Source organism: Piliocolobus tephrosceles, chromosome 10 (genome assembly GCF_002776525.5).
Source record: "Piliocolobus tephrosceles isolate RC106 chromosome 10, ASM277652v3, whole genome shotgun sequence".
Lineage (NCBI taxonomy): Eukaryota > Metazoa > Chordata > Mammalia > Primates > Cercopithecidae > Piliocolobus > Piliocolobus tephrosceles.
In genome coordinates this window covers 3,118,919-3,129,291 of record NC_045443.1, presented here as the reverse complement: position 1 = coordinate 3,129,291, position 10,373 = coordinate 3,118,919, and the positions used below count along the sequence as shown (strand labels likewise).

Sequence of the window (10,373 nt, the reverse complement as noted above, 5' to 3'; positions counted from 1 at the left end):
AGCAAGCTACGTTTCTCAGCAGTAACTGCAAAAGACGATGGGGAGACAAATCATGGAGCTGTCACGAATCCTGGCACCACTTGGCCATTTCCTACAGGGTGACCCTGAGAGCCAGGGCACTCGCTAAGGACACTCACCACCTTAACTCAGCGATGAGCTGTTTTTCCTGTGTGCAGGTCTTTGCAAGGTGCTCTTACACCTCTGTCCTCACAGCAGCTCTGAAAGGAGAATGCATGGGAGGCAGTGTGGCCAGGCTGCCTGTGCAGACCACTGGCGTTCAAGTGGCATTTACCAGGGGTGAGACCTAGAGCCGATCCCTTGCCTTTCCCGAGCCTGCTCCTTCTCGTCTGTAAAACGGTAACAGCGTGCCGGCCTCTCAAGAGTGAGACGAGGTTTGGTCAGGACGATGGCCGTGAAAGCACAGTGTGGAGCTGCATCCGTTTTCTCTTGACATGTCACACATGACCAAAATATGTACTCTTCATGACTGTAGGACTGAATTCCCTGTTTCCCAGCTGGATGTCAGCCAGGGGCAACGCTCACCTCAGGGAGGCCAAGCATGTTCCTTGCCCCGAGGCACCTCCAGCTTCGGAGCCAGCAATGCTTCCTCATTGGATCCCTCTCGCCCTTGAGTCTCACTGCCTTCCCTTCCTCTGACCTCTAGACCCAGATGTAGAAGGACTCATGTGGTTAGGTCAAGCCCACAGGGATCATCCCCCCATATAAATGCCAACTGCAAAATCCCTTCCCATCAACACCCATTACTGCGTAACTGAGTAACTGACAGAAGATGTGTGTGTACCAGGACCCTGGAATTTTGGGGGCCATCTCAGAATTCTGCCTCCGTGAGGCTGATGTTATAGGATTTTTATTTGCATTTTAAAATTTTATTAAAAATAAAAGAATTTTTATTCTTTTTAACGGCTACATCATATTCCTTTTTAAAATATATGCCGCAATTTCTTTATCCATTTGTCTGTTGATGGATGCTTAGGTTGATGCCTGTTTCTTTCAGGTCAGCCAGCACTTGCAGTGTTGAATTCCCTTAAGGTTTTCTTGGAGTAATGAGGTTCTTTGAAAATAAGGGCAGCGTCTTGGGGACGGTGAAGGGCAGCATCTGAGGGGAACGGTCCAGTCCTGGTTGTGTCGAGCGACGGGAGAGCTGCACCCTGGTCCTGCCTCGAAGGCTCGAGAGGGCCATGTGAAATCGTAAGGGCTTGGACCAACGTCGAAGACATGAGGAAGGAGCACTTCCCTCGAGGCTGTGGAAAGGGCTGGGACGACCTGTCCTCACTCTGTCCTTGTGCACACAGTGCGTTTGCCAGCTGGCCGAGGCTCTGGCTCTCAGTGGCTGTGGAGGTGTCAACTTGGAGCCCCGGCTGGGGAATATCACAGGCGTGCTGTTCCAACTGGTGAGTGCTGCAGGCTGGAGGCATCCTGTCCTGCCCTCTCTCTCTTCTTCCCCAGACCAGGTCACCACCTCCAGATGGTACAGGGGTCTTTGACATGGTGACCTTAGCTGCACACACTGCAGGTGTCTCTGAAACAGGCAAATCTGAAACAGCCTGGATTCCGGGGACAGAGTGGGACGTTTTCCAGGAGGTAACTTGGATACATCCTGTGTGCTTTCTGGGGTGACAAGCCTTTGTGGCTCCCCCTGAACTCTAGGGAAAAGGCAGAAGGTTCAAGGCCCTCCTTCAGCCCGCGGGAGGTGCCAGGTCTTCTGTGTTGTGGAGTAGGCAGAGGACAATTGAACATTGTGCAAAAGGATGACGCCTTCTTTGTATTTAGTTTGATGGCCTCTGTCTTGTTCCCTCTGGGGCTGGGAATGTGGATTCCTGGGCTCCAGTTTTCTGTTCTCCTTGCAGCCTGCTTGCCATGCACTGCATGGCTTCATGCCTCAGTTTCCTCCTCCACGTGTGGGGTCCCTGGTTTCCATCCTCCCAGGCCTGAGGGCCTTGGTCTCCCTACAGATAAGTGGCAAATACTACTCAGATTGTTGCTCCATGCTGAACCACAGCTCAGCTCTGAGAGCTTTCAACATACTCTAAGTTCATATGTTTCCCTAGCTGTGTGTGTGTGTGTGTGTGTGTGTGCGCGCGCATGCCCACGTGTGAACTCAGGACCACTTTGGTCTCTCTCTGGGCTGGAGTTGGGGCCTAGGTTCCTATGGGAAGGTGGGAATTCCATCCTCCGAGACAAGATTCGAAGTAATTAGTAAGAACTTTACCTGAAATTGAGTGAATCAGAAAGGGCATAGCCATGGCCCCACCCCACCCCTATTGTTCCCACTGCCTCACCTGGCGCTGACTCCCCTTTCTCCTGGCATGATCCCCATTTCAGAAAGGTACTCATTGCAGGACAGCACCGATGGACACCTTGCACTGCCTGTGGCCAGGTATGTGGGGCAGGAGGGGCACTTGGCACATGCTTGGTACATGGCAAATGCTGGGTGGACCTGGTTCTCTTTCTTTTTCTTTCGTCCAATTCATGGTCAGTGGTTTGTTGTGAGCATGATTTAAGCCTGGGTATTACCTGCCATTTAAACATACCCCTGACTCCCCTGTATTCACACCCTTCTTACAGCCAGGTTATACGGCGGCGATCAGCTGGTGATTTTGCTGCAAAACGTTGTCAAACCCGAGGAACCTGCCAAGGCAGTGGCAGCCCTGCAAGCCTTCAGGGATGTGTCCTGCGGAGGTGAGTGGGAATGGGGCACAGTCCTGGGGTTCTAGGACTCGATCGTTCCTAGGAAATCTGCTTTCTCTGGAGACAGTCCGGTATAGTAGTTAGAAGCACGATTTTAAATGCAGAGTCATCTCAGTGGGTTCAGATCTTGGCTGTACTTCTCACTAGCTATGTGGCCTAGGGCAAATGACTTTTAGGCTGTGCCTCTATTTCCTCATTTGAAAAACAGAGGTAAAAATAATTGTTACCTTTAGGGATTTTTAGTGAGGGTGGAGTGAATAAATGTGAGGTGCTGAGAACAGGGCCTGCTCTGCAGCTGGTTTCACAGTGGTTTATCTGTGATTACTGCCTGGAAGAGCAGGCTTCGCCTCCATTCAGGCATGGATGTCAAACTTTCGCTGTGTGCTAAGCACTGTGCCAGGCACCGAGAACACACACAGAGAAGACAGCCCCTGCCCTCAGCGAGCTCCCTGTTGGGTGGGGAGGGTGAGGCTGTCCACACGGTGAGACGGCGCAGGAACATAGAGAAGACAGCCCCTGCCCTCAGCAAGCTCCCTGTCGGGTGGGGAGGGTGAGGCTGGCCACACGGTGAGACGGTTCAGGACAACATGCTCTGGGCTGCTTAGATGGGAGTGGCGATGCTGACAGGAAGGCAAGCAGGGGGAGGTCAGGGAAGCTGGGGTGGGCTTTACAGAGGGGATGGGCCAAAAGCAAGGAGGAGCCTGTGACCATGGGTCAGGACAAGGAGGCCACAGGGGAGAGGAGCAGCAGCTGAGGTTGGAAAGGTTGAGATGGACAGACAGTGGAGAGGACAGCTTGGCTGGAGAGGCGGATTTGTGTGGGCAGTCGTGGAGACCGGCGAGGGATGGGGCTAGAATGCCCTCCTGTGGAAAGTACCAGCCAGGCTGGTGGGTTTCAGTGTGGTTGGAGGCACAGGGATGGCTGAGATGCCTGTGGAGACTCCCCCTGGCCTTTGACGGCCAGGACTGTACCTGGCGTTCCTCCCACCCGGCTGTCCTCCGATGTCTCCCCAAGCAGCAGAGGCGGGGAGGAGGAGGCTGATCTGCAGCTGCATGCCTGTGTTTTCTCTAGTGCCCCAGATGCAGACCTTGAAGAAGGAGGTGATGAGTTCAGTGGTTCTGCTGATACAGAAAAATCAGAGACCTGTGAGCGCAGAGGCTGTGTGTTTGTGCTGGGAGGGCAGTTGCTTTCTCGAGACCCTGATGTCATGTAGATGGAGAGGGGAGGCGGATAGGGAATGAGTGGGAAGGCATCCTCACCAAGCTAATTCGGGCTCAGACCCCTGCCCTTCTGTTCCACTTGGGTTCTTTAAAACCAGGGAAGAGTTTGAGAAGTGGAGAGGTGGTGCCTACCTGCCCTCTACTGAGCTTGTTCTGTGGCAGCACTGTTGTGTCCTCAGGAGAGACACGGAACTCCCAATGACACTGACTCAGGCCCCAAGAACCCACAGGCTGCTTGGGAGGAGAAAGCCTTGAGCTTCATGGCTGGAGCGGGGCCTGAAAAGCTGTATTTTTAACAAGTCCTACAGTCAGGGGTGCAGGCAGCAGACTCCCAGCTCTGGATGGTGTAGGACAGTGCGTGGGGATGGTTGCAGCAGGGCCTACTAGTTTTGAGTGTTAAATAGAGAACAGTGCATCAGCCTGAAAAACAAGGGCCCAGTTCCCAGAAGCGTCACAGGAGGCTGGGCCCTCAGGACTTGGCAGATTGGTTCCTGGCTTTCCCTACAAAGGCCAAAACACGAGGCCTTTCCTTTACTTGGATTCCCCTCCACCAACACTCCTGCCAGTTTCAGTATCTGCGGCACACAAAGTGTGGGAAGTCAGGGCTTGGAGTTCTCCAGGAGGATGACGGGGCGGGAGTGGGTCGGAACTTCAGAGCAGAGGACGGAAGTGGGCAGGTCCAGTCACGGGTGTTCTGTCACAGCCACAGCGGCCACTGAAGGGTCACAGTGGACTTGGAGTCAGGAGGCCCGAGGTCCTTGAAGACCTCCCTGACCTGCTGTGGTCCACTGGGGGCTCACCTGGAACAGGAAGCCAGCCTGCAGCCCTTTCCTGTCACGCATGTGATGGTCTGTGACCCACAGGGTACGCACGCCCCTGCTGAGCTTCGTCAAGATTCTGGGGCAGCCCAGCTACTTGACCCTGCCCCAGGGGAACACCATCAGCCATCACCTTGTTAGGCTCAGCCAGCCGGAGCCCTCAGGGAGCAGGACGTGGTGCAAGTGAGGGGACCGAGGGTGGAGTGAGCCAGGAGCAAGGGACAGAGAAGGGCAGCGGTGGGAGCAGAGACACAGAATAGGGGCCTGGCTGGCCTGACAGGGAGGTGCTTTGGCATCCACACCCCTCATCAGTGGGCCAGGGGAGGCCTGTACCTGGGAGATTCAGTTGGCATCGGTTCCAGGTCTTGATCCTTTCTTTTCTTTCTCCAGAATGAAGAAGATATCCAGCAGATGTGTGACAAGAGTCTACAAATGGTACATACAGTTAGGGCCAAAGAGGCCTCTCTGTTTCCTCCTCCCCTGGCTCCCAATATCACTATTCTGTCCCCTTAGGCTGCCTTCTTCCTCCCTCCCCTCCATCTAGCCCCTTGTAGTGTCTCTTCCTCCCCTTCTGATCTCCATTTGTTTCTGCTCAAAGGCCTGGGGCTCCTCTGAGAGGTGACTCAGTGGAGCCAAAGACAGGCATTGAAGGTGACTTTGGAGACCTGAGTTTGAGTCCCTCGCCCAGTGTTAGCTGTGGACCCTTGAGTCCCTCGCCCAGTTTTAGCTGTGGACCCTTGAGTCCCTCGGTCAGTTTCCCTTGAGTCCCTCGGTCAGTTTCTAGCTGTGGACCCTTGAGTCCCTCGGTCAGTTTCTAGCTGTGGACCCTTGGGCGTGTTGCTCTCTGGGCTGCACTTGCTCCTTCTGTAGGAGGACTGTGAGTTCCTCTCCTCCTGGAGGCACAGCTGCTCTCCCTCCAAGCAAGCCCTGTCTCCTGACCTTTAACATTTCCTCTCCTCTGGAATGTTCCCCAGTGAAGGCGATGACAAGTCGCACAATTTCAAATTTTAAGAAGCCCCCCTCTGTTTAAGCACGTCCTTCCTAGTGTGGTTTTCTTTTATTAATTTATTTTATTATACTTTAAGTTCTGGGGTACATGTGCTGAACGTGCAGGTTTGTTACCTAGGTATACACGTGCCATGGTGGTTTGCTGCACCTAACAACCTGTCAACTACATTAGGTATTTCTCCTAATGCTCTCCCTACCCCATCTCCCCACCACCTGACAGGCCCTGGTGTGATATTCCCTTCCCTGTGCCCATATGTTTTCATTATTCAACTCCCACTTATGAGTGAGAACATGCAGTGTTTGGTTTTCTGTTCTTGTGTTAGTTTGCTGAGAATGATGGTTTCCAGCTTCATTCATGTCCCTGCAAAGGACATGAACTCATCCTTTTTTATGGCTGCATAGTATTCCATGGTGTATATGTGCCACATTTTGTTATCCAGTCTAGTGTGATTTTCATAAGGACCTTGGTTACCTTTTAGCAATAAGGGGTAAGAGAGGAGAGAGCAAGAGAGGGAGAATCAGAGATGGAGTCAGAGACAGCGTGAGCACATGGGAGAGCAGGCTGTGCATCCAGGCCTCTACTGCCCCTCCAGGAAAGGGATCCAAGGTCATGGGGTTGGAGAACTCATGATGGGGACTGATTTGGGCTTGGAGTTGAGGTCCTTGCCAGGTGTTCCTGCCGGTACTCATAAACCTTCTATACCAACATCTTGGCCTTCATGGTCCTCAGCAAGGCAGCCAGGGAGGTGGCTCTGCAGGCCCACTCCCTGGGGCTGCACCCCTCCCTTGGCAGCTTCCATGGCAGGCATGAGTGCAAGGCTGGGTGGTCTATGGGGAGGGGCAGCCAGGAAGGCTCCAGCTGCTGGAGGCATGGAGGGCAATGGGGGCAGGCTGAGGCCCTGCATGGGTGTGAGATGGGGAGAGGGTACAGCTCCGAGGTGGGGATAAGGGCACAGATTGAGCCAGGGCCAGGATGGGAGGGGGAAGGTCAAAGGTCGGGGAGCAGCCTGAGGCAATTACCCCTGGCAGTGGAGACAAGGAGCCTCCTCTGCAAGGGAGCCACCTTAGAACCAGTTCCTTGTCACGTTTAGTCCTCATGTGACGACACTGGCATCCAGGTGGGAAAGCACTCTTGTTAATTACAAACTCATGGCGGCACCGACAGTCCTGCTCCTTTGTTCTCTTTTTGCCCCAGCTCTGAGCCTGACTCTATACTTGTCCCATCCCTGACCTCTAAACCCAGTGGGGCTAGAGAAGGGTCTGAGGGTGTCTGTTCAGCACTTCTCGCTGGTGTGGTCACTGTTGTTAAAGCTGAAGATGCAGGGGTGGTCTTTCGGCTGGGGGGAGGTGTCACAAGGCCTTGGCATGGACACTGATGCTCATTTCCTCTTTGCCTTTGCTCCTGCTCTGAAGAACTGATAGGGGATGCCGGTGGGGGCTGGAGGTGGGCTCCCGGGAGCTCACCTTGACTGTGTCCTCTTCCGTTGCCCTCTCTTTAACTCAGCCTCCAAGGTCATGTCCCCACAAAGACTCCTGACCCATCTTGTGGATAGTGATGCTGACATGGACATGGTGTCATCCATCCAATCAGCTCACAGTAGCCCAGGGCCACTCCATTCCAGGCCTGATGCCAGATACGGAGTGAGGAGGGAGGGTTGAGGGTCATGGGGGTCCTAGGAAGAGGTGCCCCAGGCCGACGGGCTTGGAGGGGGGGCCCTGGGCACATAGTGTTGGGACTGGAACACGGGGAGGGACAGGAAATGGGGAGGGCCTGGCTGTCTCCTCTGTGTGGCCTTGTTGTGAGCTTCTCTCTGTTGACCTGGGACAAGTCCCCCTGCCTTTCTGGACTTCCTTTTCTCAGCAAGTATGTTTTGAGTTTCTTAATTTTCCCAGTGCTGTGACAGACATAAAGAACACGTGGAGAGACAGGATATACACCTGACTTTGAGGGGTTCATAGTGCTAGTGAGGGAGACAAACCTGGAAGTAACCTCACCACCCATAGTTAAAGGTGACAGAGGTACTAACAAGTGCAATGGGATCTTAGCAGAGCAATGGATAACTTGGCCTGCAGGAGTCACAGAAGGCGTCACAGAGGAGGTGGCATCTGAGGGCATTTTGGGGAACTTGTTCAGCAGGTGGAAAAGAATGGGAAGGCTCAGCTTCTGCTCTACCATTCTTGGGTGTGTTCTAATTTTCTTCTTTGCCTTCATTCTTCTCTGCCTCCCGTTTGCTTCTCTGGCAGTTCGGTTGTTCTCCCTGAAGGCCTACAGAGAAAAGGCATTTGGAAAAAATGCCCTAAGGCTGTTATAAGCCCTGCATCCCATCGCCTCCCCGCACCCTGTCATCAACTCGAATGTGGGCCCGCTGTGGATGTGGGAGGTCCCCCAGATGTTGCAGATCCTGGATGGTGAGGACTTGCTTGAAAGCGAGGAGGAGTGGGGCTGGGCTGTGGAAGGGATGGAGTTCCAAGCTGAGGGACGGACCTTCCTCTGGGTGAGGACGGGAGCATCCTCCCTGTCCCTCTGGAGTGTCATCTGGGTGGATCTGCTCATGTGGGCCACGCTGTATGCTGGGCAGACGTGCAGTCCAGAGTCCTGTGGCTCCTGTCTCTTCTTGCGGGTGGAGGACCCGGGAAGACTGTGGGCTTTGAACCAGACACAGCCGTGTCTGGCCCCTGCCTACCCCTTGGCCTCCAGCATCCCTCTCTATCATATGAAGTCCCCTCTCCTCAGTGGCTCTACTCTCTGGTCTCACCTCTGTCTCATCCCGGATCTTAGGAAGCTCCTGTCGCTCTTGGAGCTGGATGGCAGAACAGAGCTGCTTCTCACCTGCTACTGGAGTGTGCTCTGCCTGCCCCCGTCAGAGGCGATGCAGAAGGAGGTGTGCAGACCCACAGAGGCACAGGCCGGTGTGGTCATAAGCTCTTTGAAGGCTGTCAACTGTTGTTGTTTTTGAGAGGGTAGAGGTTGTAGGCTTGACAGTTTTATGTAAGGCTTTCTTGTCATCTCTAAGAAAAACAAAAAGGAAGGTCTCATTGGAGGAAGGGGCTGCTAGGTGAGGCAGCCTCACCTCCACCCACGAGATTATCATTCTTCCGCAGGGCACTCATTGATGATCACTGTCCCCCTGGAATCTTCTGGCTCAAAGGTGGACACTGATGCCCTCCCTTTATTTATTTCATTGCTATTATTATTATTATTGAGATGGAGTCTCACTCTGTCGCCCAGGCTGGAGCGCAGTGGTGCAGTCTTGGCTCACTGCAATCTCCGCCTCCCGGGTTCAAGTGATTCTCCTGCCTCAGCCTCCTGAGTAGCTGGGATTACAGGCATGCGCCACCACCCCCAGCTAATTTTTTGTATTTTTAGTAGAGACGGGGTTTCACCCTGTTGGCCAGGATGGTCTCGATCTCCTGACCTCATGATCTGCCCACCTTGGCCTCCCAAAGTGCTGGGATTACAGGTGTGAGCCATCGCGCCCGGCCGACTCTCTCCCTGTATAGCTGTGGTACAGCTGAATCCAGGCTGGAAGGTGCAGACGTGACTTTCCTCAAGGCCCATGGGTGAGCCACTGCAGGGAGCCCAGGGGCAGGTGACCGAGTCCCTTTCCTGCAGGGCCGCCAGAGTTTCCTGGAGGGAGGGCGGGGGGTTCGTGTCTTCATCTGCATTCTTTGGTTTTTCTCCTAGGAACTCTTTCCCGATCTCTAAGTATTCCTTTATCTTGACTGGTTGTTCTCATTTTATTGATGCCATAGTTGCTTGGATTTCTTTGAGGATACTCAGAATAATTTTTTGGAGACAGAATGTTCTACTATTTATGGGAGAGTTTGGTTTCTTCGGGGACTGTTGGCTTCGTGTGGTTCTGGCGGTGGTGGGTGGGCGTTTGACAGGCCCCCTCATATTTGAGGCAGGCTGGGAATCCCGGCTGCCCAGCAGGATTGGCTTTAGTCTTGAGTTGAGTTTCTTTTGAGGACTTCATTCTACAGAGTGTGGTCCTTCCTTTTCTTTCATGCTTCTTGCCACTTTTGAGGCCCACAAGTATCTTGAAGGAGACCTTCCAGGCATATCACCTACTTTCTTGATAAGGTTTTGGTTTAAAGGCAAATACTCACTTTTTCAGGGCAGGTCCACATTATTCATGAAAGGGCAAGTGGGAGAAATGCCTTGTCCTGGAGTTTGTGACTGCCCTGCAGATGGCCAGGCCAGCCCTCTTTCTTCCCTGGTGCCAGCGACCTCCTCGTCATTTCTACTGACCCAAGCAGCACGCACCAGGAGCAGAGCCCCGGAAGGAGCACAGCTTAGGGTGTGGGGAATACAGGGCTGGGGGAATCCCAGGCAGACATTTGTGCTCTTGTGCAAAAAACAGAGGACTCCATTCAAGTTCACAGAGGGAAGGCAGCACTTGGAAATGTAGGGGACAAGTTGCAGGGCAGAGTTTAGCAGGGAAGCCTTCCTGGGGGAGAGAGAGCCCAGTAGAGTTTAGGAGGAGGGAGGGGGAATATTGGGGCAGTACTCTTGAGTCCCTCTTTCCTCTTCAGTCACTGTTCAGAAAGTCCCCGCGGTCTCTCTGCAGGCTGGTGGGAGCTCCTGGAACTGAGACACGCGGATCCAGGCCTGCTT

The 10,373-nt window shown here is 53.7% G+C and overlaps 1 long non-coding RNA gene across 1 annotated transcript; it reads left to right on the top strand.

Annotated features, from left to right (window-relative positions):
- Window positions 1-2,365: 2,365 nt before the first annotated feature.
- Window positions 2,366-5,177, top strand: LOC111520287. The gene is made up of 3 exons (XR_002724623.1): window positions 2,366-2,398; window positions 2,587-2,700; window positions 5,138-5,177. It is a non-coding gene; the product is annotated as an uncharacterized LOC111520287 (long non-coding RNA).
- The last annotated feature ends 5,196 nt before the right edge of the window (window positions 5,178-10,373 follow it).